The 27,176-nt window shown below is 41.7% G+C and overlaps 1 long non-coding RNA gene across 1 annotated transcript in view; it reads right to left on the bottom strand.

The window, feature by feature from the left end:
• Positions 1-21,751: 21,751 nt before the first annotated feature.
• Positions 21,752-27,176, bottom strand: part of LOC111728518 — a 5,918-nt gene continuing 493 nt past the window's right edge. The window contains exons 2-3 of the long non-coding RNA XR_002775787.1: positions 25,459-25,660; positions 21,752-22,458 (exon numbers count right to left, since the gene is read on the bottom strand). This is a non-coding gene — a long non-coding RNA (uncharacterized LOC111728518). The remainder of the gene's footprint in view (positions 22,459-25,458; positions 25,661-27,176) is intronic.

Raw genomic sequence — 27,176 nt, 5'->3', positions numbered from 1 at the left:
GAAATAAATCTTATTCTCTGCAACAACTAAATTGAAAAAACCAGGAATGCCAAATACCAATCCTCTCTGCTAATACCAGCACCATTAAAAGGGTTTTCTAGGGTGGTGCCTGTGGCTCAAAGGAGTAGGACGCTGGCCCCATATGCTGGAGTTGGTGGGTTCAAACCCAGCCCTGGGCCAAAAACTGCAAAAAAAAATAAGGCTTTTCTGAATTTGATATTTCTGAGTGATGCACAGATGATTCCCAGTGACGTATATGAAGTTCTTTGGGCTCCTTACGAAAACAGTAAAAAAATAAACACAAGCAAAATTCCCACATTCAAACTTTGTAATGTATTCTTTTTTCCCTAAAATTTTAAGGGGGCATAAGTGTTTTTATTACATGGACAGATTGCATGATGCTGAAGTCAGAGCATTCAGTGTGCTCATCACCAAAGTAGTGTACATTTTACCTGACAGGTAAGTTTTTATCCCTCAACCATATTCCTGCCCCATTCTTAAGTTTTCGGGGTCCCTTACACCCCTGTATGGCCATGTGTACTTATTATTTAGCTCCCACTTATTAGTGAGAACATGCGGTAGTTGTTTAATGGATAATGTTCTCCACCTCCATCCAAGTTGCTGCAAAAGACATTTTATTCCACTATGGCTGAGTAATACTCCATAGTATATATGTATATACCACATTTTGTTTAAGAATACAACCTACTAGCTCGGCGCCTGTGGCTTAAGCAGCTAAGGCTCCAGCCACATACACCTGAGCTGGCAGGTTCGAATCCAGCCCGGGCCCACCAAACAACGAGGGCTGCAACCAAAAAATAGCTGTGCCTTGTGGTGGGCACCTGTAGTCCCAGCTACTTGGGAGGCTGAGGCAAGAGAATCGCTTAAGCCCAGGAGTTTGAGGTGCTGTGAACTGTGATGCCACAGCACTCTACCCAAGGTGATAGCTTGAGGCTCTGTCTCAAAAAAAAGAATACAACCTACAGAGTGGGAGAAAATATTCTCAACTGTATCTCTGATCTTCAGATTCTGCTCAAACAAATCAGCAAGAAAAAAACAAATCATCTTGTTAAAAATGAGGCAGAGAATATGAACAAAGTTTTTTCCAAGGAAGATAAAGACATGGCCAAGATACATATGAACAAATGTCCAGTGTCACTAATTGTCAGGGAAGTGCAAATTAAAACCACGATGTGATCCCCCCTTCCTCCTATCAGAATTACCGTTATTAAAAGCATTCAAAACCAAAGGAGATTGGCCTGGTTGGGGTGAAAAAGGAATGCTTATACACTGCACTCCTGGTAGGACTAAAAATTTTTCTCTGTGGAAAACAGTATGGGGATTCCTCAAAGAACTAATCACAGATTTACAGTTTGATCTAGCAATCCCACTACTGGGTATTTATATTGTACTGATTTTTTGATGCCAAATCCCCAGTGAGTCCATAGGTCCATGTTGAGCAAGACTGTGCTTGTTACCAAGAATAATAGACGCCACACAGGACAACAGACTTTAAAGAGGTGAAGGAGTCTGAACAGGTGGAGAACATTAGCTACTCCCAGGAGCAGATTTGCAAAAAGAGAGCAGCAGGCTCTTAGAAAAAAACTTGCTTAAACAGCACGATCCTCTTCCCTTGCTCATGAGCTGAATTTAATTACGTTCTAATGCCACTGCCTTATTAATTTCTCTAATGCGTTGTCAAGGACAGTCCGAGCCATTTAGTATCCTACAGAGCCCTTCAGTGATCTAGAATTGATTAACGTCCGTTGGCATTGAGAACCAATTTGGACTGAAGGAAAATGTACCTTTTCAGCACTCCAGGTGAATACAATAAGAGGTCTTCATATATGAACCAAAAACCTTCAAAGGCCTCTGCTTGACAATTTTACTTCTGATGTAACAGAGAGGACGGCAAAATCGGTGACCATTGACCTTGGATCAGTATGGAGGTTGGTTGCTCTAATTGGGGTGTTTTTCCCCTTCAAACCACATGTTGAAATTTGATTCCTAATGTTGGAAGTGGGGCCTGCCAAGAAGTGTTTGACCAAGACAGTGGATCCCTCATGAATAGATTGTTGCCCTACTTGTTGGGGTTGGGGGATAGAGGAACGCAGAGGTAGAAGGTGTGGATGGAAGGGGGGAAGGGAATTCTCACTCTATCAGTCCCCATAACCGCTATTTGGTAGAAGAGACTGTCACCTCTTACCTGTCTGTCTCTCTCTCCCTCCTCTTCCTCTCTCGCTGTACACACCTGCCCCCCCTTCACCTTTCATCATGAGCAGCCCGAAGCCCTCACCAGAAGCAGCTGCTAGTACCATGCGTCTTGTACAGCCTGCAGAACCATGAGCCAAATAAATCTTTCTCCTTTGTTACCCAGTCTCAGGTCTTCCTTTATAGCAACACAGAGGGTGCACTCTATCCTTCCATCATTGCAGGCCCCTTGATTTTCTGACCTTAATTCATCGGGGAGCTATTTGTGTCTCCTACCAACCTAGCTACATACCGAAGCTGCTTTCCTCCAAGGAGTGACTGAACTAAATTTAAGGCCCGTAAATCGGAGTTAGAAAACTGGGAAGTACGAAAGACACCTGAATAACCACAAGCTCACAGCAGGGAAGAGAAGAAGAGAGAGAGCGGGACGGCATTGAGAAAACTAAAATAAAAAATTCTTCAAAACAAAGGAAGGGCAAGAATTCTACAAATTCTCTCCATAAAGAACAGGAACATATGAGACTGATGCGCTGCCGGCTGTGGGACCACACCTATGGTCCATCTTACAAGGGTACACGTGAATCTTTCTGAATGTAGAATATAAATGTCTTAACACAGTAACTAAGAAAATGCCATGAAGGCTATGTTACCAGTGTGGTGAAAATATTTCAAATTGTACATAAAACCAGCACACTGTACCCCATGACTGCATTAATGTACACAGTGATGATTAAATAAAAAAAAAAAAAAGAAGAACAGGAAAATAAAACATCTGAAGAAATCTAAACTGATAGAAAAATACACATTAAGAATAAATTAATACAACTTTTCTTCTAAGGATGAGTTGTCTGGATATTTTAAGGAAACTTATTTTGGAACTTTTTTTTAATCCAGGGACATTTTAATAATTACAATTTTGTCTTCTGGGTAATTTAAATTAATTTCTTGGGTCTGGTTGTTTCAATCAAAAGTGTTCTGTGCCACAATGCCAGTGCACATAACCTTTTTGAGAGGATCATGGATACAACCGTGTGTGACTCTGTAGTCCAGTTAATTACGAGCAGCTCTCATCCCTCTATTCTTGTTTCCAAACATAATTTGAATGGTGTAAAAACAGAACTGGAAATGATACTCACAAGAAAAGCCAAAGATATGAGCTCTTAGTTTAGAAAAAGAAAGACAAATGACCTCTAAAATATGAAAAAATACATCCTATTTAATATATACAATTTATTTTTATTTTATTTTATTTTTGGGGGGGTTTTGGCCAGGGCCAGGTTTGAACCCGCCACCTCTGGTATATGGGGCCGGTGTCCAACTCCTTTGAGCCACAGGTGCGGCCCAAATGTATGTAATTGAAAACTATATTGACTATGTATATGACGAAATTCCTACCAAAATATCAACTGCCTTTTAGGGAGAAGACAAGTTGACATTAAAATTCATAGTCAAATACAAGGGGCCCCAAACATACAAAACAATCTTTGAAAAACAGAAAAAAGGTTAAAGGACTCACATCTGCATATTTCACTGTCACTACAAAGCTATTGAAATCAAACAACATGGCAAAAGCATGAGAACAAGCACATAGATGAAAGAATTAGAATTAAGAATCTAAAACTAGGCTCAGAGCCTGTGGCTCAAGCAGCTAAGGTGCCAGCCACATACACCTAAGGTGGCGGGTTCAAATCCAGCCTGGCCTGCCAAACAACAATGATGGCTGCAACCAAAATTATCCAGGCATTGTGGCGGGCGCCTGTGGTCCCAGCTACTTGGGAGGCTGAGGCAGGAGACTCTCTTGAGCCCAAGATTTAGAGGTTGCTGTGAGCTGTGATGCCATGGCACTCTACCCAGGGGGACAGCTTGAGGCCTTGTTTTAAAAAAAAAGAATCTAAAACTAAATCCATACACGAACAGTCAATTGATTTTTGGCAAGGGAACCAAGAGAGTTCAATGGGAAAAGAATGACTTTGTCAACAAAGACAATTCATACAATGGGGAAAATATTTCTAAATCATATATCCGATAAAAGCCTGGTATCCAAAATATATAAACAACTCTTACAATTTGTCAATGAAAAGACAAATAAGCACATTTAAAAGTAGGAGAGAGGTAATTGCCAAAGAAGATACAACAATGTCCAATAAGTATGCGGAAAGATGCTCAAAATCATAACACTAGGAACATGCAAATCGAAACCACTATGAGATATGACTTCATATCCACTAGGATGCCTGAAATAAAAAGTGTCGTCAGGATGTGGAGAAACCGGAATCGTCACACATTGCTGAAGGACTGTAAAACTGTGCTTATACTTTGGAAATCAGTTTGGCATTCATTGTATTGTTAATCATAGAATTGCCAAATGACCCAGCAATTCCACACCCAGCTCTCTATGCAAAAGAAGTGAAAACTTAATATCCGTGCAAAAACTTGTTTACGAATCTTTATAAAAGCATGATTTATAATAGCCAAAAAGTGGAAACAACCCAAATGTCCATAGACTGATGATTGGATGAAAGGTGCTGTGTCCATATAATGAGAAATGTTATAGTAATAAAAAGGAATAAAGTATTGATATATGCCACAACGAGATTCAGTGGACGAACCTTAATAAAAATATGTAAAGAGAGAAAACTCCGTCAAGAAATGGTGTGTATTGTATGATTCCATTTATATGAAATGTCTGGAATAGACAAATTCATAGAGATAAAAAGCAGAGCAGTGTTAGATAAGGACAAAGGGGAGGAGAATGGAAAATGATTAATATGGACACAGGATGTGTTTTGGGGTAGCGAAAATGTTCTATAACTGCATTTGGTTGATGGCTGACTAATTCTGTGAATGGTCTAAAACTACTGAATTATATACACTAAAAGAGCAAGTTTAATATAAGTGAATTATACCCCAACACAACCATTTTTAAAAACAATACAATAACAAAGATACTATGCTATTTTCCAGCAGATTAAAAAAAAAGACTCAAGGGCGGCGCCTGTGGCTCAAAGGAGTAAGGCACCAGCCCCATATGCCGGAGGTGGTGGGTTCAAACCCAGCCCCGGCCAAAAAAAAAAAGGCTCAAAAGCTCAATAATAGTGAGTTGGCAAAAGGTGGTGAATGTGGCCCTTTCACGCATTGCTGTCGGAAATACATATGGATACATTGTCTTTGGAGGGGAAATTTGCAATAGTTACCACAATTAAAATCTGTCTTTAGGTCAAACAATTCAACTTCAAGGAATTTCCCTTGCAGATAGAACTTGCACATATGCAAAATTCACATATTGCATGTATGTGACTACCCATCACAGTGATGTCTGTAATAGCCGAGTGTTAGAAATAATAAAAATTTCCATCAATAAAGAACAGGTTGACTACATTAGGGATGGCCATAAATGGAATGCTGTATAGTTAAGTGTTCACCTACTGACATACAAATATCTCCAAGATATGATATAAAAAATAAGGTGTATATGATTTATAAGCCCGTACTAAGTTAATAAACAGCATTATTAGCCACCAAATATTCACTGGAAGAGGAACCTGCTTCTCCACCCCACTGACTCTTGACTGGGACATGTGACCTGCTCTGACCAATGGGAGGAGAGTAGAGATGAGAGGGAGCCAATCAGAAGAGAAGGATTTGTTTGGTAGTCCCTCTGGAGCTCCAGCCATCTGTCATAAGAGCACGCCCAGGTCACTGCCACTCCTTCAGCTTAGATCACAGAAAGAAACACGTGGAGCAGACTTGACTTCAACCCAGCCAAGTTCAGCAAATCCCCACTGGCCCCAGACGACCTATAGGTGACCCACAGACCCATGAGCAAAAATTCCTTGCCATCAGCCATTAACATTTGGACTTGTTTATTATTGCAGTAAAAGCTATTACTGAAAAAGAGCATTAAAAGAATGTAAAAAGTTTATTTTCTTTCTGTTCATAAAATACATTTGCAGGGCTCCATAAGAAAACAGTAACACAAGTAGCCTATTGGAGCTGAATTTGGTGGCCAAGTGAGTGACAGTGTAGCCTGGAGTATTTTCATAGGGTAATGTTTTCTACATTTTTTACTGCAAGCTATGAGAGTGAATTATTTATTCCAAAAATTATATAAGAAAGCATCATTCTCAGGAATTCTGAACAAAATAGGTGTCATTGATTTGAGTTACAACCTATGACAGAATTAGTCCAAGAATCTAACATAAAATAAAAAACAAGCAGTTAGTAAAAGAGGTGGAAATGCATGTCACCACCGGAGCGTGGGTATCACAGGCCAGGTGACCAGGTGATAGGGTGGAAGACTTCCAAGACAGCGTTGTCTTTGGTTCCCAGCCCCTTCACCAGTCACAAACAGCTGTGGATCTCTTGGTAAACTGTGTAACTGCTTTGGGCCTCATGACGTCATTTGTTAAATGAGTGAGAGTCTCAGATGACTTCTAAGAGAGAAGTCACCCCAAATTAAAAAAAAAAAAAATTCTATTGATAGCTATGTGATTGGAAAGAGATTTTCCCAAAATACATTTAAGATAAAGCACATGAGCTCACATAAACCCATAACATTTGAAAGATATGCATCCTGGGGGTTAGTTGTGGGAAGGTGGTTTCACTAAGCTGCTTTCACAGGATGACAATGTGGAGGTGTTTTTCTTGGAGTATAAATGAATTTCTCTCACACTATTTTTCTTTAAGCTTCCCAGAAACTATCACAAAATTATCAACAAAACCAATGAAACCAGTGGAACCAATGAAAACTCACAGAAATCCTGCATTTGATATGCAGGGTAACAGCTGATCATGAATTCTATATATTGGCTTTGCTTCAACGCAACCTTGAACCTTAGACATTCAGGGACAACAGCAAAAATCCACTAACAGCCTTCGATCAGGCTAAGTTTTTTTCTCCCCAGATCTCCAGTAACTCTCACCTTTACTCATAGACTGCCACAACTTAAAGCTAGAATTGTTTTTTCCTCAGAGCAATAGCGTTACAGTCAGACATTACCCTGACACCAAGAGCTATTTCAGTCACTTAGGAAGACACTTCTTCCTGGTTCAAGAAACCAGAGAATGATTCCACTGGTAAAAGGAAAGAATGGAAGATCAGCAAGAGGCAATAGATTCACTTCTTTCCACCCAGAGAAAGTGAGATTGGGTTTCATGCATGGCGTCAAATCAGACCCATTCTATGCATCCCTGTGTAATCGCAACCCCAGATGTTCATGACCAATGAGCAGAACTTGCTTTGCATATATGTAGAAAAATCTGAAGGGCTACAGAGTACTAAAAATTCCACTATCACAGTTTTCCTTTGCACTGCCCACCATAAAATGTTTTTGTTTTTTTTTAATAAACCACTCCCCAAAGGGATTACCTATGGAGAAACAGGAAACCTTAGTGAACCCTCTCCAGTTGGATTCATGGCCCTTCAAGTCCCAGAGGTCTCAATAAGCTCAGGTCATTAACATTTACTGCCTGATCCTTTAACGTTACCCTCTGCGACTCACTCCTAGGGCCAGTCCAAAACAGTCTACATATTCCAAAAACAACGATCACTATTTTTCAAGGGTATTGCTTAATACAAGCCAAAAGAATGAGAGCATTAAAGGTTCTATAGTTTCACCTCGTTCACTTGGTGTTATGTAAATCTAAAACATTTCAATCTCTAGTCCATGCTTTACCTAATCCTTTCTCTTTTCACTCAAAACAATTTTCCTGGAACTCAGAATCTGAGATCACTTTCTTGTTACTTCAATTACTTCCGTGTTTCTGCTCACTCTCATGTATCTCTGTGCTTTCTAGATCCTTAGAAAAAGCAAAAGACTTCTTGAGAATATACAAGATTCCCCACACTGTACCCCAGAAGTGCATTAATGTACATAGTTACCATTCAATAAAAAAAAAAAAGAAAAAGAAAAAGAAAATATACGAGATTGAGATTTTTCACTTCACATAAAGGTAATTAGAATTTCTATTGCCAGGTAGATAGAGTCCTTTGCAATGGACCAATAGTCCCTACCAAGAATCACTAGAAACACATAATAACATTGTAACAGTGTTTGTTTAACAGCATCAGGCAGTTACCAAAGCAGCAAGGATTAAAGGAGCTAAGATTCTGGAGAGTGAAAAACTGCAAAATGGTGTGCTGGTGTTGGACAGCTACTTTGTAACAGAGGACATTTGTCAACTCTAGTTGCAAACTCAGAGGCTGAGTTTGGGCTGTTTCCAAGCAGAGAGCTACCACTGCAGGTCAGAACCAGAAGAGACTCTTGAGAGTCTCGCAAGAATAAAGAGACAAACTTGGAATCTTGAGGAAGCTACACTCCAGTGAAAAAGGCGGAGTGGAGGGCCCACCTCTTCTGAAGCTGAATGACTAGGGAGGCTGTTCACCTCGGCAGAAACCCTCTGAAATGCAGAGCACTGCTTGCGGAGGTCTTACTGCAATATCGATGTAAGAATTCGAGTTTGGGGGTTGCCAAGGGCAAGGCCCCCAGTGAACACACTAGGTTTTCGGAAGACAGCACTAAAAATCTACCTCCTGCAATCCACAGCAAAGACTTTAAAGTAACTGTGAGGTAGGAAGGGTCTTTCAGAAAATAAAACATACACTTGATTCAGCACAGCTTCTAGAGAAAAATGGCCATCCCTTCTCTATATGCCCAGCAGGGAAAGGGTAAGGCCTCTGTGGAGAAATATTAACCAGATCCTGTTCAATTCTCATATATAATGTGTACTTTTAAAATTTAAAAAAAAAAAACAAAAAACTGCAAGGCATGGCAAGAGACAAAACCATATGATCGCGGGCGGTGCTTATGGCTCAAAGGAGTAGGGCACCCACCCCATATGCCAGAGGTGGCTGGTTCAAACCCAGCCCTAACCAAAAATTGCAAAGAAAAACAAAAACAAAAAAAAACAACCATATGATAGTAAGCCAAGAGGGGTGAAAAATGGCAGTGAACAAACCCACTCCAGCCTGGCCTGCAGAAGAGAGTATCACCCAGGCATTCAGAGATTCTGGTCGCTCCTCTCCTTTACCAGGTGCATTCTTGATTGTCGCAGTGAAACGAGCCTCCTCTGACACTCCCTGAGAAACGTTGCCAAGTGGTGGGTTTGGGGCTCCACATACAAACTCACCCTAAAACTCCATATCCCTGAGCTGTCTACAATCTTAGGCCAAGGAGTTCCTGGCGTCTCCCTCTTAGTGATTCTAGCCCATTTTCTTGTCTAGGCTTCAAGGGATTATCCCAACAAAATGTAAGAACCACCTACTGACAGGCAGGAGTCTTAGCTTAATTTCACGAGTATGCCAGGCCCGTGATTCTTCCCCACATTTGTGTCCCACGTGAGTCTTTCCTGGGAAAAACATTAAATCCCAGGTCACAGGTGAGTTCTTCCCATCTCTATTCATGCTCCGGCTTGCTCACCACCTGAATCTGGTACCTTAAATATTCCTGTTCACACATATTCTCCCATTGCCTACTAGCACATATTAGTTACATCCTGCAGTTCCTTTTTACATGTTTTGACCTTTTGTTTTCTGAAACAGAAGTTGTACTTCCCCGTTGAGGCTGTGCTGAGGTTTGACCCCACTCCGCAGTGGAAAGGGTGGAACTTGGAACCTCATTCTGGATTCCGAGTGACCTTATTCAGAGGTTTGTACAGTTTCCAGACAAGGAAAATCTATTCTTCCATGAGAAAAGGAAGACATTTGCTTTGCCCGCCAGATGGACTTGGGAGGAATGTATAGGTACAAGATTTAGGCTGCTCCTCCCAAATGTCTCCACGCCAGGTCTCAAGGTCTACTGGCTCATTTCCTATCAGCGCCCTGACTTTGACCTACGAGATTTTCCAAAGCTGTGCATTCAGCCTCCTATGCAACTCAGTCACACTTATATAGAGATACTGAGCCTGAAATTCTAGCAGAGCATATCCTCAGGCTTCAGATGGCAACAGTTTCTTTCAAAGCTGCCACGAAGAATTCTAATTTTATAGTACTCCTTAAGATGGCAATTAACTCTGGACTTACTGTTTTTATATTTTTGCAAGATCTTCATTACTGTTAAAAATACTTGCCCTTGAACTGATTCTTGCTCTTCTGCCAATTGAATGCGACACCCCCGTGGTCCCTCATCTCCCTCCCTTCCACCTGCACCTTGTCCAATTAAATGTATCTGAAAGCTTTAGTGTTTCTCATGTTCAAATGCCAGAGGGGTTTTGCATTCATCTTAGACTCCCAGTTCTTATTGCCTTCAGACAGGTGGGAAAACCATGGACAAAGCCCCATGCTGAGGATCTGCTTTCTAGAGCCAGTCCTTGTTCCAATTATTGTAACCCTGGGAAACAAAGGTGAAAAGCAAAGTCTGCGAGGTACAATCCAGGAATCAAGAATGAGAGGAAAAGAAAAACAGAGAAAACAAGTACACAGTCGTCTGTCGCCAAGTTGACTACAGCCTGCAAGAAAGGGCAGGTCTTTGGCTCTTCCACGTGGGATGTCCCCAGACGGATATTGGAGTCATCGTGCTGTGGGATGGTCAGTGGTGGGGAAGTCAGGAGAATAATAGGTTCCCTGGTTCTGTCCGGATAGCCAGGCTCCCAGCATTAGCACCTCCTCTGAGGCCAGAAGTGGGAGAAGCCAGAGCCACTGCAGCTTCGGAGGCCAGCACTGCAGTGGCTCCCTTTGTGCTGGGGACAAGAAGGTGCCAGACTTGGGTCCTCCACAGGAGTGGCTGAGACTACAAGTACTCTGGACAGGTTAGCTGGCAGTCGTAACTGTAGGGTCACACACTGACAAAGACAAAGGGGTCCTAGCGGTAACTGAGACCAAATTCTACATTTTGCAGAAGAAATTGACCCAGAGGACAAGAAGACCGATGGTTCTCAGTTTAGCTGCTTCAATCATACCACGTATTGTTTCCTAGGACAAGCAAATCTGGGGAGACATAAGAATGGGATTCATAGACTCACCATTTAGACAGCTGTCTACTGAACAACTCCACAGGAGCAGAGATACATTCGGCATGTCCCAAACTGTGCCCGCCATCTGTTCTCAAGCATGTCCTCCTTCCTCCTCTAATTCCCTAGCTAAGTGACTACCGCCAACATATGCTCATTTACCAGGACACAAGGCCGGTGTCCTCTCCCTCAGCCCACTGTCTCCTGCGTCTTTCACATCAGATCAATCCGTGCATTTAACTTCTGCCTCCTTAAAACTGCAACCCACCCCCTCTACAGCACTACCTTACTCACGTGTGCATTTCATGCCTTTTAAAATCACTACCAACAATTACAACAGCCTCTTAAGTGGTTTCATTTCTCCGTTCTTGCTTCTAACTAATCCATTCTCCACGTGGAGATTTAATGGAAGTAGAACACACACTCTGGGGTCAGACTGGGTTAAGTTTGAATCTAGCGTCTTTATTTATTGACTGGGTGGCCTTGGGGTCCTTAATGAACCTTTCTGTACTTTGGTTTTCTGTTGCCTTTATATGCAGCCACGGGCATCTCTACAAGGACGGGAGAACCATGACTAGATCCATTTGTGGGCTCGCGAAGAAGCAAAGTGTTTCAGGGGGTTAAACTCAGCTTTAATATCATTCTAGTTTTGCAACTTCCATGAAACAAGTGTGTGCCATTGTCTCGTCTCATCAAAGTTCAAAGAAGACCAAGCATGTGGGCATTGTCTCTGCTATAGACATTGCTGCGTTTTATAGCCTTCAGCCTTTTTTCAGGTTATTAATATAATTGTCTATTTCTGAAAGTTAGGTTCTCTCCAGGGACGAGACATGACTGACACAGCCAATTGAAAAAATGACAAATTCAGGCAAATCTAAATACTGGCATTAACCTTTGATGCTGACATTTGTGCTGTAAGTGCCGCGCTCAGGAGGCCGCCAAACGGCAGGAACAAACGAAGGGTATTTTCAAAATTGAAGTCATCTTAAATTGTTTTATTAAGTGTTTTGTAGGAGAGGAGCCATTTAAAAAGGCACATTGAAGGAGCTGAGGGGCTGTGCCTGGGTGCTGATCCTAACAAATGTGACAAATATTAACGGCTGGTGTCAAGAACGTGCTGGGGAACAGCATGATTCAGGATCACTCAGTGGTGAAGATGAAGGGATCCTAGCAGTCATTTAGACCAAACTCTCCATTTTATAGAAGAAATGTCTCCAAGGAACATGAAGACCAGTGGTTCCCAGTTTAGTGATTTCAGTGGTACCATGTATTAGTTTCCTAAGGTTGCCATAAAACAAATTTGGTGGCTTAATAACACAGTAGTTCTTACGCCGTTCTGGAGCATGCACAGAAGTCTAAAGCCTGAAGGGTCTTGCTTTCACTGAAGCCTCCAGGGAAGAATTCTTTCTTGCCTCTTCCAAATTCTGGTTGCTATGGGCATTCCCTGATTGTGGCCTCGTCACCCTAATCTCTGCCTCTATCTTCACATGACCTGTCCTTTGTGTATTTCCTTTGCCTTCTACTTACCTTGTAAGAACACCAGTCATTGGATTTGGGGCTTATGCAAAAAACTGGATGATTTCATCTTAAAATCTTTAATTTAGACTTTACCTCCTTCATGTTTACATGGATGGAGCTAGAACATATTCTTCTTAGCAAAGTATCTCAAGAATGGAAGAAAAAGTATCCAATGTACTCAGCCCTACTATGAAACTAATTTATGGCTTTCATAGGAAAGCTATTACCCAATTATAGCCCAAGAATATGGAGTAAGGGGAGAGGGAGGGGGGAGGGGAGGGGAAGGGAGAAGGGGGGATGGGTGGAGGGAGGGTGATTGATGGGATCACGCCTATGGTTTGTCTTATAAGGGTACATGTGAATCTTTCTAAATGAAGAATATAAATGTCTTAATACAATAACTAAGAAAATGACATGAAGGCTATGTTAACCAGTTTGATGAAAATACTTCAAATTGTATACAAAAATAGCACACTGTACCCCATGAAAGTATTAATGTACACAGCTATGATTCAATTTTAAAAAATCTTTAATTAATCATATCTGCGTAGTCCTCATTTCCAAATTAGGCCAGGTTCTGAGGTTTCAGGTAGACGTTAATTAATTAATTATTCAACCCACTATATACCAGGTACTCCTTAACAAAAGAAAGACATTCATGGATCTATGAAATCTGGGAAAAAATCCTGCCCTTCTCCCAATGCTCAGGCCATAATTCGTGCACAGATGTGAAGAGTCAGACTGCCTGGATTCAAAGTGCACTGACCCCTGAGAAGTAAATCCTTTCTAAACCTCGGTTTTCTTCAATTACAAAGTCGAGAAAATACTCCTCTCCTCATGAGAGCTTTATCAAGTAGCAGTGAGGACAGGATGAGATAATCCATGTGGTACATTCAGCCCAGCAAGTGACCCATGACCAGGGCTCAATAAATATTAGCTGCTATCCATCAAAGCCAGCACTGCTTTAGAAAGGTTTGCATGTTATACAATATGAAGCTCAGTGGTCCCCCAGGCTATGTGGGAAGCACCATATGGCAGCAAGCTAGCTGGCTATTCCCAACCAGGGCTCTCATTTTCCCTTCCCTGTTGCGGGAGAAGCCCTGACCCCTATACCAATACTATCAGTGGGGCTTGTTGGCAGGCGTCTACCTGACCTGTCGGGCTGTTGGCGGCTTTCTGTGCTGCTTGACTTGAGCCAGATTCACATGTGGAGATTAAGCTCCAGTATCTAGGATTAAACAAGAATCAACAGTAATATGCAAAGAACATCCGAGGTAAATAGCTCCAGAACCTGGACTTGAAAAGCCGGTGGCTTTCAGGAAGCTTTAAAAGTCTCCAAATTGAGTGTCTGGGCTTTGCCTGAAGGGCTAGCAGGGAAGGAAACTGGGACTGGGAGCGGGAAGATAGCAAAGCCTCAGGTGGACCCCAAGAGTGGCAGACAGAAGTCCAATTCCTCTGTCTTAAGGAAAAACACAAGGACACTCTGGAAGGAGAGTGAAGGTGAGGAGGTGTGCACCGAATCCCAGAATTGGGGAGATACCTGCTGCAGAGGACACGGTAGGCAACTTCCCAGGCCCCCTTCACAGCAGAAGCACCCATTCCCCCCAGCTTGGGGGAAGCATCTCTCAGGGAATCTGCTTAAGCTAAAGAGAGTCACCTAGCCCAAGGTCACACAACTCCCTGGAGGCAGCTCACATCAATGTTGGTTCTTGAGAAAAACATAAAGGACTAGCCCCTTGTCATAGGTAGGATAACGCTGAAAGGTCTTCCCAGGTCCAGGGAAGGATCTTACAGGATCACCTGAGGTTTCTGTTGCATTTACATTAAACAGACTTTGCTTTCTTACCCCCCCTACAGGTGTCAACCCTGACAGCCCACTACAACTCTGACATGCAAATTCCCATCCGTGTTTGCTGGGGAACCAATCCTGGACACCTCCTCTCACCAAATCTTGTTTTGCAGTAGAGAGAAATTGAGCCTCAGAGATCAAATAACATCCCCAAAGACATCTAGCTGGAAAGAGACAGAGCCTGGTTTTAAACCCAAGTACGTGCATCCCCAAAGCCCAGGGTCCTTTCACTCTAATCTCTGCCTTCAAAGAGTTAGTCACTAGTAATAAAGCAGAGATTAAATGTTCTGGGGATGAGAAAATAGGAAGCTAACCACCCTGTTAAATGAGTGAGATTCCCTTTCTGCTCGCCCTGGCTTGCTCAAAGCCCTGTTATAATGACTGGTTCTTTTTTCGTGTTATCTCGTTCAGCACCGGTTACTAAATGTTTGTTTTCTTTTATTAGCCCACTGTATGTTTAGGGGCGGGCTCCAGGTTCCTAGTCATGTTTGCCTAGCTCCTTGTAAGCTTGAACCATCTGTTCCTCCAGAGGTGGATGACATTTTCCCCCCAGAGATTTCCCTACTTTGTATTTTATAAAGGAAGCTAGACTAGGTGACTCATTGCCATCATTCTGGTTTTAATCCTCCTCTTCATCCTCCTCATCATGGATGAAAACACTGAGAAGCGGCCTTAAGGAAAAGCACACTGGCCACGTTCCTCCCCTTGAAAGTACGTCATGTTGTATCAGCAGCAAATACATCATGCTTGCATTGAGAGCTATGATCAAAGTGAAGCACTGGAACTTTGCCGTTAATCGAATGGGATTTTTGAACACACACACCCCCCCCCAAATGCAATGTATTTCAGAACATATGAGCTAAGTAATCTCAGGCAAATTGCTAAACTTCTATGCACAATCTTCTCATCTATAAAATGTGGCTGATAATTAGAAAGATTATTTAATGTGTGATGATTTTCTGATATATACATAAAAGGCTTACCAGAGTGGTGTACCTCCATAGACACTTAAAGTATTCTATTGGTATGTGAAAATTAGAGGTGACCACATTTTGGCTCTTCATTTAAAATATACTTTGTATCTATTTACCTAATGATTTAACTAGACCTGATAATATTTTTTTTAAAAAATCGGGGAGGTCAGGTAGATAGCCAAAGATTGGTCAATAGATACAAAGTACAGCTAGCTAGGAGGAATACTTTCTAGTGTGCTATAGCACGATAGGGTGACTATAATTAACAGCAATTTATGACATTTTTCTAAATAGCTAGAAGAGCAGATTTTGAATATTCCCGACGCAAAGAAATGATAGATGCTTGAGGTGACAGAAATGCTAATTACCCCGATTTCATCATAATGCATTGTATACATGTATCAAATATCACACTGTTCCATACATATGTATAATTCTTGTGTGTCAATTAAAAATAATAATTCATAAAAAAATAAAATATACTTTATGACATGAACAGAAGGAAGACAAACAACATATGAAAAAATGCTCATCCCTAATCATCAGAGAAATGCAAACCCAAACCACCCTGAGATATCGCCTAACCCCAGTGAGAATGGCCCACATCCCAAAGTCTCAAAGCTGCAGCTGCTGGCGTGGATGTGGAGAGAAGAGAACACTTTTACACCGCTGGTGGGACTACACACTAACACAGTCTCTTGGAAAGAAGTATGAAGAATCCTCAGAGAGCTCAAAATAGACCTTCCATTTGATCCTGCCATCCCATTATTAGGCATCTACCCAGGAGGGAAAAAAAGTCATTTTCTCATAAGGATATTTGCACTAGATTGTTTTATCACAGCTCAATTTACAATCACCAAGATGTGGAAATAACCCAAGTGCCCATCAAACCATGAATAGATTAATAAACTGTGGTACACGTATACCATGGAATATTATTCAGACGTGAAAAAGGATGGAGACTTTGTATCTTTGGTATTAACCTAGATAGAGTTGGAGAACACTCTTTAGTAAAGTATCACAGCAATGTAGTCAATATTAATATGAAGTCAGCAGACAAACTAATATATGTCCAAGGAAGAGAAAAACTTAATTTATGTTGGGGGGAGGAGGGAGAAAGAGGGGAGACAGAGAGGGGGAGGGGGATTGGTGTTCCCCAACCTAATGGGTACAATGTGAGGGTATATGGCACACCTCCTGGGTACAGAACACAACCACAACAAGGACCTTACCTAACAAACTCAAACATTGTAACCTAACCATTTGTACCCTCACATTAATCTGAAATTTAAAAATAAAAATAAAATGCCATATGATACTTAGAGCAATTCAACGAAGGGGTAAGCTGAGTTCTCGGGGCAGACAACCATAAGAGAGCTTCTGGAGTGAACATCGCAAAGAGGCAAGATCATCTAGGATGGTTCCTCCCGAATATGAATATTATGTTCTGTCCAAGGGTGTGGCTATAGTTGGATTTCTTAAAACCTTGAGAAGAGACACTAAAACTTGTTACTCGTGCGGTCAATCACGATCAACTTAAAAATAGCACAGGTACTTCTGTAGCATCCAAACTCTGAACCAGAGCACAGCATTTATCAGGAAAGTCTTGGAAGAATGCTTTGATTTGGGACTTTCAGGACAAATTACTGAGTTGGCCTCTGCTATGAGCAGCTGGTTGCTCAATTCCATGGAATAAGCTGAGTAAACATACAACGTGCTTTAAGGATATTGGTCCAGAGTGAGATAAAAAGAGACAACACTTTTCCATTGCTTCTTGTTCCCCAGTGCTCAAAATTTTACTCTGACAGGTGGTAGCTTCCCTCACTTCCAAGATGCCTACATGTGGACACATTCTACCATCAAGATCTGGGGCTGCCACATATGCAGAACATATAAAGACATCCTACAATTAATGAGCAGACATCAAACAGCCTTACACAATGGTGGGCTAAATACTCAAACAGGCTCTTAACGAAGGGAATATTTTAAATGGCCTGTAACCGTATGAAAAAGTATTCATCGTGATGAGTCATCACTGAATTTTATTTTTTGTAGGGGAAGCATAGCCTACAGCATTAAGTGTGCTCTCCCGACATCATTAAATGGAAATACAACTACACCACCACCAGCATGAGCACCATTCAAAAGACAGAAGAAGTGTGAGGTTGGTGTGGATGAAGAGCAATCAGAACTGTCCCACAGGGGCAGAGTCGGGAATATAAATCAGGAAACCCCTGGAAAATGGTTTGATCATGTGAACTGAAGCTGAGCATGTGCCTGTTCTGTTACACAGGAATTATAGTTCTAGGCGTACACCCAACAGAAATGCACAGGCAGTTCACTAAAAGACACCCCAAAGTGCTCCGTCAGCTTATACCAATAGTCCTACACCAGAGTTTCTTGACTTCAGCACTATTGACACTTTGGATTGGATGATGTTTGAATGTTTTGGGGTTTGTTCTTAAATTTGCAAAAGAGAGCTTTTTTTCTCATACCGTGACAGTCTGCAAAGTGGCCATTCTGGCCTTGCCCAGCTGGGCAGCAATAGCCTTAGGCCAGAAGCCAGGAACATTTATTTAGAGCCAGGGACAATGGGAACAGGACTTTATGCTGAGCAGGGTGGCTGACTTTGTGTATTTAATAAGGTATGGGAAGAGTCATGAATATTTATGAAAAGAGAAATAAGAACCCAGGCCATCTAGAACTGGGCAATGCTTTGTTGTAAGGGTCCCTATACGAGGATGAATAGAATTCCTGATTCTGGTCACTCGATTCCTGTAGCCTCTCCCACTGGTAAAAACCCCAAATGTTTCCAGACATTGCCAAATGTCCCCCAGGGGCAGCAAAATCATCTTCAGTTGCAAACCACTATCCTAAATTGAAAATAATCCAAAAAACTATCAATGATAGCATAAAAAAATGGGTGGCCTATTAATTCATTACAATATTACACAGCAATAAAAATAAGTAAATTACCCTTATACTTAACAACATGTACAAAAGAAGACATAATAGGGCTCATACCATAAATATATATATATATTATATATATATATATATAATGTTTAAATACAGATAAAACTAACCTATGATTTTAAAAGAATCGTGGCAAACTTCAGAAAAACTAATAATAGTTTGAGAGAGGCTGCTGAGAGGCTGATAATATTCTGCATCTCAGCTTTAAATCCAAAATATCAATTGTAAAAGTTTTAGATCTATACATTTATGATGTGTGACCTTTTCTGAAAATACATTATATTTCAGGCAAAAATGGTTCCCCCAAACAGACGTTTTCTATATTTTTATTTGTCATCTACCCAGAGATTTTTTTTTCAGTCTGATACATTGCCCCCAGTGGAAAACTTACAGATACCTTTGTTACACCAAAAACATAAATTACTTTTTCCAGGATGTTCCAAATGTCATCTTGCTTCTTTAGCTGAATCTGACCTCAGTCTTGGGCCCCTTCATTCCTGACCCCAAATAACCAAAATGAACCGTGACAGAGATTTGGAACACCATTGTATTATCCCAGCCCTCCCCTACACTTTTTTCTGAAGAGGACCAAAGGGCATGTATTTTCAAGTTAAAATGTGTGTTTCTGAGAATTTCACACACTGTTTGAGATAATTACTACCTTCCTAGGTTGGTGGTCACTCCACTAATATAAGGGATAAATGTTTATCTCGCTTAAGCAGGGGTCCTCAAACTTTTTAAACAGGGGGCCAGTTCACTGTCCTTCAGACCACTGGAGGGCTGACTGCGGGCCCTGGGACGAGTTGGCTGCTAAGCAGGACAGGCAGTGGCTGCAAAAACACCTGGCGGGCCGGATAAATGTCCTAGGCAGGCTGCATGTGGCCCACGGGCCGTAGTTTGAGGACACCTGCTCTTAGGTCTGACAATGGCTCCGTTGTACTTAATATCCTAGGACCTGACTTTATGAAAATATGTTTACCTAGAACATAATCCCCATATTGGGTCCCATCTATATGTAGTTAGTTACATGCTGTGTGTCCTTAGTCCCATTGAAAGCCTTGTCTTTTCAAAAACATATTCTTCATGAAGCACTGGTCTTGAAAACCAAGAACTAGTGAGGCTAGACTGTTCTGGATTTTCTCTTTAATACTTTACTCTAGAGAACCTAAATGTGAATTTGCCAGAGTTCACTGAATTCCTTAACAAGCAGTTAATTTATGAGTTAAGAGAGAACAAGCACAAAGGAGAGTAAATTGTGGATTTCTAGGGGGAAAGGGATCAGAGGAGGCAGATAATTAAACGGGAAAGGTCATGGAAGTGTCGAAATTCATCCACACATTTGTTGGCATTGCTCCCCTTGAGAGACAGCATCTGTCTCTCCTCACCTTGAATCCGGGCTGATCCGAGACTAAATTGTACTGATAAAATAAAGCAGAAGTAGCTTTCTAGATGGTGTAACTTGCAGTGTATGTCAGAGAAAGCCCTGCAATTGCCATCTGATTTGCTTGGGAGGCTTGCTGGAGAAAGCCGGCCCCCTGGATGAAGTTTGATTACCTCGGGACACCAGGCTGGAGAGGGAGAAGGTGTGTTGGCAGTCCCAGCTGAGTTCCCATCCATCCTACAGCCAGCATCACCTTCCAGCCCTGGGAGAGAGCCATCTTAGACAGCCAGTCCAGCCAAGCCAATAGCTGACTCCAACTCTGTGACAGCAGGCAGCAATGGCATCACCTCATTCTTCCACAATTATTGACTCACAAAATCATAAGGAAAATAGAATGGTTGTTCTAAGCTCCTGCTTTGGAGGGTAATTTCTCTTATGCGGTGATTGCAATCAGGACAGGAACAATCACAAGTTCCTTCTAAAGACACTCGTTCAGTCCAGCTGGGCTCCACGAGCATGCACTGAATTCCTACCATGTGTCACGCACAGAACCAGGAGCTTGCAGATTCCAAGATGAGAGTCATGGGCTCTGGTAGGAAAGTTAGCGGCGCTGTGAACTACAAGAAAGTGCCTTAAAAGATGTCGTACGTGGTGTGAGCAAGGAACAGAGGTGTGCAGAGGAGTCATCAGTGTGCAGTATCTTTGGAATTGCTCAGCCTAGGCTCAATTCTTGCATTAATGCTACTTACTGCTATGATCTTGCACACCTGAATTGACCTCTCTGAGCCTAAAGTTTCCTTCCTCCTGGAAGGGGCTTCCTTGGGGTAACACAGTCTCTTTCCCCAAACAGAAGTCCCTTCATCTAATTAGCGAGGAGTTTAAGACACACAGCCGGTATGTGTGCTGGCCCCTCTCTCTTCCCTTTTCCTTTGGGTTCTGGCTGTTTGCAAGGCCCATTTGTTCCTCTCTGTCTGCTCTTTGCAGTTCAGAGGTGGAGGCTGCAGTGAAGTAGTGTGGCCTGTAACTGTGTGAGTCTAACTCATTCTTAGAAGCCCATGGGCTCACTGATATACTCCATATTCCAAATAATAGCTTTGTCAATAACAAAATCAGTATGTTCTCCATATGCCCTGACTTTTTTTCTCAATTCAGCATTTGGACAGAGGAAAAAATACTGTATTCGAAATCCATTATGCTGAGCTGGAAACCTGAGAACTGGACTGAAGCAAGACAAGTGTAAGTGTTTAGGGCAGGGCACAGGAATTTGGACTTCAGGAAGCACATGTAGCCTTGACCTTCACCATACAGAGCCATGACCCTGAGCCATGTGGCTTGTTCTCACATCTGTGCATTTAGTTAGCTTGCTAGCCGTCCTTCCCAAGGTATGCGGCTTTAGGCCTTAGGCACAGCCATATGGGATTTTTCCCCTTGATGGTTCAGCTCAGCTTACTGCAACTTTGTCCACAGTGAGTTGCTGTTTCTATAGCGACAAAGCCGCAAGCACCAGAGCTCTGAGAACAGTACACATGCCTCAGGAGATACCATGTGCTGTGGGGTGCTGGCCACCATGGCCTGAGCTTCAACTGGAAGGCGTGGTTTTTCTAAGCTGTTGGAGCTGAGGTAAGGATTCCACTTTGGGTCAAAAGAAAACCTTTCTGTACACAGGACATTTAGGCATTGGTGGGCAGAAATAGTTACTGCTTTTGAATTTCAAGGCAGCTGTATTCCAGGTATGCTAAAGACACTGTAGGGAGAATTTACCGTTCCATTATTAGGCCAAGCCTCAGTGGAAAGTGCTAGACCCACTGCCCAAGTTTTATTCTGCATTCAAGGCCAAGGAGCAAGTGGCAAATGGATAGCCTTGAATGCATGTAGCTCATCCTGAAGGTTTTTAAATACTTAGAGGGGAGCTGGATGACTTTCAAGGATGCCCCCACCATCATGTCGGGGGCACTCAAGTGCTCCCATGTTTAGAGGGGTCTGTGAGTTTTAGAGGTAGAAAGGAATGGATCAAAGCCGTGAGTTAAAGCATCACAAGCACACAGGTATCAGTTGCAAAAGGAAAAGAGAAACAGCAGAGCTGGGTCTCACTCCTGCAAGAAAAGGTATAACCAGAGGAAATGCTACTTAGAATCTAGAATATTAAAGCCAGACAGGAGAGAATGTGGTCCTTGTTAAGCTCCAGAGCTTTGGAAGAGAACACCATAGCTGCTGAATGATGGACTCTTATCATGGTGTAGGGAGTCTGCTGACTGGCAATGAAAGCATCTCAAATAAGACCTGGTCACTGGGTGGTCCCCCTGGCAAACCGCTCCATTTCGCATAAATATAGCAATGCCTCAAACACTGCTCTCCTACAGGAGGAAAATGGGGATACGGGAGGGCCACTTATCCCAACCCCAGTCATGGTATACGCTTTGTGGGCCAATTAACCCCTTGGAGGGTAATTTCTTCTAACCGAATTTAAGTTTAAAAGCTTGGTTTCCAAACTCCTGTTATCTATGAAAGAGGCTAAATTCAAAGTAGTTTCCTCCACTTACCTTCTTTTCTTTTCATTGAACTTTTCTTCCTTGGCCCTTGACATCGCGGAGAAGGGGGGTTCTCTGAAAATAATTGTGTTTGTATTAATTATCCTCAAAATTAGGAATTAGCTTGTTCTGAATTTGGAGGTGTGAGACAGAAGAATGGATTTCTGAGCTGCCTGCGCTTGTGTCTTCCCTAAACTAGTTGAATTGCCCTGGGCAAATTTCATAATTTTCTGTGCCTGAAAACCAAGAATCACATCACCACATCATTAACACAGTCATTGTCAATGAGTTAAACAGCATAATACTAAAAAAAAAGTCTAAAACTGAGCCAGCTATTAGGGATTACTCTTAGCATTAGCTCATTTAGTCTATTTCCATGCCTATATCGTCTGTGTTTTCTAAAGAAAATATATTCTTTAGACATATTTCCCATCACCTCAAAGCCCATACACACGACCACAGAGTTTTTCTTCGTTTCTCATTGGCATCTTGATGAATCCTAAGTCATTTCCCCTTGGCCTTGGCCTCAGTGATAAGGTGAGCAGATGTTTCACCTTCTGTAACAAAATCTGATCACTCTTCAGTGACTGTAATTAAGTGTCTCCACAGCCTTCTCTTCTGGATAAATTAACTCAATTCTGTTAAACCTGGATCCTGGAGGGCTATTTTGACCTTCTTGGTCATTCACTGCTGCACTGCTCTGGACCCACTTCAAGTCCACCATATCTTACTTATATAACTTGTCAGATTTCAGGAAGAAATATAAGAATAAAGGCCTTGCAAGTGCCCAGGATAGGGAGGATCAGCTCTAACTCCTTTCATGACATTCTAGCCTTGAAGATATTTTTTATTCTTTGACACTCTGGTAAGGTTGCATGTGTCTTATTTGTTTCAGGGAGTTCTGGCTGGACGTTGATGTCATCTAAAGAATCTTTACAAATACGCGTATCTGGGCCCCACTCACAGAATTCTGATTTCATTGGTCTACAGCAGGGTCTCAGTGTCGATGTTTTGCTGACGTTCTTCAGATGCATCTAACGTGTATCTAGGCTTGAGAACAGTGAGCTGTTTCCTCTGGCTGTGCTTTAAATTTCATCCCCTTCTGTCTCCATTTCATCCCTACTGCAGGAATCCCCTCGCAACCCATTAGGAATTTGCTCTCCCTGGCTTTGCCCTGTCTGAATGTAAATATATTCACTTCTGCCCCAGCTGTAATGAAACCAACAACAACAAAACAAATAACTAAGAAAAATGTTAGCCTTCTGCCCTGGGAACTCCTCTAGCCATCCCATGCGTTTTTTCTTTAATAGCAAAGTACTATGGCTTAAATGTTTGTCCCTTCTAAAACTCATGTTGAAATCTAATGGCCATTGTGACAGAATTAAGAGGCAGAACTTTTTATTTATTTTTTATTTTTGAGATAGAATCTCACTATTGTCAACCATGGTAGATTGCCATGGTGTCACAGCTCACAGCAACTTTAAACTCTTGGGCTTAAGCGATTCTCTTGCCTCAGCCTCCCAGTAGCTGGGACTACAGGTGCCCGCCACAATGCCCGGCTATTTTTTGGTTGCAGCTGTTGTTGCTGTTTAGCTGGCTGGGCCAGGCTCAAACCTACCCACCTCAGTATAGGTGGCTAGCGCCCTACTCACTGAGCTACAGGCACCAAGCCAGAGATGAGACTTTTTAAGAGGTGATTAGGCCATGAGGTCTCTGCTCTCATGAGTAGGATTAATCCCTTTATAAAAGATCAAGTTGGGCCCCTTTTCCTCCCTTTGTCTTTTTTCCATCAGCCCGGGGGAGATGACTCATTTCTCTTGTCCAGAGGATGCAGTGTTCAGGGTGCTATTTGGAATCAGAGTTGCTATGCCTTCTAGAGCCTTGAACTTGGACTTCACAGCCTCTAGAACTGTGATCCAGTACATCTTTGTTCATTACTCAGTCTATGGTACTGTTATAGACATAGACAATAGTTTAAGACATCAAGCTTTCAGAAAACTCAACCTACACCCATTCTTTCTTCATCTCCCATTCATTCCCAACCTACCTGGCTTACTAAATGTATCCCCTCATCCACGCCCAACACTATTACAGTCATCAAGGTGCCAAATCTAGAAACTACCTCTCTGCCACTGCCGGCCCTGTTGCTCACACTCACCTTTCTGAAATCCTTCTTTCTATTGTCTTTAAAACATCACACTTTTCTTACCTCCAAGCCTCTCCCATTGGTTTACTTTGTGTAACTACAGTTCAAATGCTGCTATACCACAGGCACCAGCCTGGCCTGCCTCTAAAATTTTAAACACTCTCTCCCTCAACTTCCTCCTTTCTTCAGTCCCCTTGTTGATGTGTTATAGATCTACATATCGAAGCGCCAGTGTTCTGAGTGTCAGACCCATGCACCCACCTGCTGTCTTGCATTATAATATCTGACAAGTACTTCAAACTTGCTATCTACAAAATGGAATGTTTTCCCTCCTCCTTCTAGCCACCTGCACCTGTATTCCCTTATCTTTAATTAATTTCCTTGTCTTTATTAATGGCACAACACTACCTACCTAGAAACACAAACAATCACCTTCAGCCTTCATTTGTGGGCTCCTCCCATATTCTGCACTTAAAATCTTATTAATTCTATTTCTAGAAGATCTCTTAAATTTCTCTCCACTGCTCATGCCTTTATGCCAGGGGTGTCCAACCCTTTTTCTTTTCTGCCAGTTTGGAAGAATAAGAGTTGTCCGGGGTCACACATTAAATACACAAACACTAATGAAATCTTCTGAGCAAAACAAATATGGTCCATGCATACTTTTCATGATATCTGACAGCACAGATAAGCACAACAGTCCTCAAACAATCTGCATGGGGCCCTCAGGCTGCAGGTTGGACACCCTGAGCCAAACCCTTAACACAAAAGTTAACATATGTAATAATCTTAATTGTTCTCCCTCCTTTTATCTCAGATTTCTGTACTCCATTTCCACACAGATGTTAGAATTATCTTAAGATAGACATTTGATTACATTATAACCCAAATGAAAATACCTCGAATGTTCATCTACTCTTACAATATACCTTTTGTTCATTCGTGGGCACGTTGAAATTCTTGGAGTTTTCTAAACAAGTGATGTCTTAATATCTTCTCACATTATTATTACTCCATGGTTAGGAATGTCACAAACCACCTTCCATCTGACAAACTCCTCCTCACCTTCCATGGGTAGTAAACGGCCTGAGGGCTTCCTCATCTTCATGGTGCTCCAGCCTCTGCATAAATCTGGAACATAGTAGGTGCTCAGTGACCATTTACTGTGTCAGGCTTTGCCTGCCCATCCTACCCCCACCCAATTGTGGCAGAATTGGATCTAATGGCCATAGTCTCATAACACCATGCACATACAGCTGTACTGGCATCCAGCCCATTAGATTGTAATCATTTGTTTATTTGTCTGAATCCCCTACTGAACTCTGAGCTCTTTGAAGAAAGAGAATGTGTCGTGTTTGTTTTCATATCCATACCACTCAGCAATGTGTGATATGTTGCAGATACTGCTGATTTTTTAATGTGTTCATTAAGTTATTCATAGAACTGGTGAGATGGATTAATTGAATCGAGAACTTAAACACAAAAGAATGTGCAACTTCCACAAAGAGAAGAGATGCTCAAATATTAAACTATATTTGCATTGTATATATGCCACGGGGCTTTAAAATTATATGCGTGGTAGAAAGAGGTAGATTGTTTACAAGCAGAAAATGACAAGATAATTTTTCATTTATATACAATGCATCTGAAAATGTATTTCTGACATATACCATCAAATTTCTTTATGTCTTTCAGGAACAGAAATAGTTTTATTTACCAGTTTTGGCCTATCTTGATGGAGTAAGGTTAGTAGATAGTTTCTAGAGTCAGAATTCCAGAATTTAAACCCCAGCTCTACTACTTTATAATCTATTATACCTTTGGAAAATCATTTACTCTGAGCTAGTTTTCTCATTTGTAAATTTAGAGTTGTTAATAAAGGTTAAATAAGAATATGCAAATAAAGCATTTAAAACAGGGCTGGATAGAGCTAAAACTCGGATCTCTGGCTCATAACAGTAGCAGCCTGCTTCTAGGAATTGTAAATTGCCTTGCCTGTGACTTGAAAGGCAGGCAACATATTGTTAGCATTAAAAAATAGCCTTGGTTTTCAGGATCGAATTTATTTTCTGATAGAATTTACACAGATTCTGTAAGAAACGCACAAGTAATCTAGCTTCCTTTTTTCGTCAGTAAAATAACTCATCCAATTATAGCTATTCCTCTGGGACCCTCTATTTGTCCCCTGTCTTTGATACATGTGTGTTTACTAGAGATTCGGATTTGCCATTCTGTCTCCTGATTGAATGCCCATTGACTGACAGACATGAAAACAGGCATTTGAATAAGTCCCACAGATCACTGAAGCTGTTTTATGTATCTTTATCATAAGTAAGAGAAAGAAAAGCAATCCTAGAACATTAGGGTCTTAGAACACTACAGGTCACCTTAGAGACTGTGTCCAATAACATTTCATTCTATAGGTGAGAAAATTGAGAATTTGAGAGTTTAAAGATCCCAAGATCACGTAACTGGGAAGACAGAGTCAGAATGAGCCTCTAGTTAAACAAAAAGCAATTTACATGACAGATGAATTAAGCAGCCCAGTGGGACCTAACTTGTCCACATTGCTGATGAAGGGGGTGCTTCTTAAGGCTTTGTGAGGAGCTCCTCAGCTGCCCTTCTGAAAAGGTAGGTATTCCATTCA

This window comes from Otolemur garnettii, unplaced genomic scaffold, assembly GCF_000181295.1.
Source record: "Otolemur garnettii isolate 467f Iridium unplaced genomic scaffold, OtoGar3 scaffold00165, whole genome shotgun sequence".
NCBI lineage: Eukaryota > Metazoa > Chordata > Mammalia > Primates > Galagidae > Otolemur > Otolemur garnettii.
The sequence above is the reverse complement of the archived record's forward strand: the minus strand, read 5'-3'. Positions and strand labels throughout refer to the sequence as shown.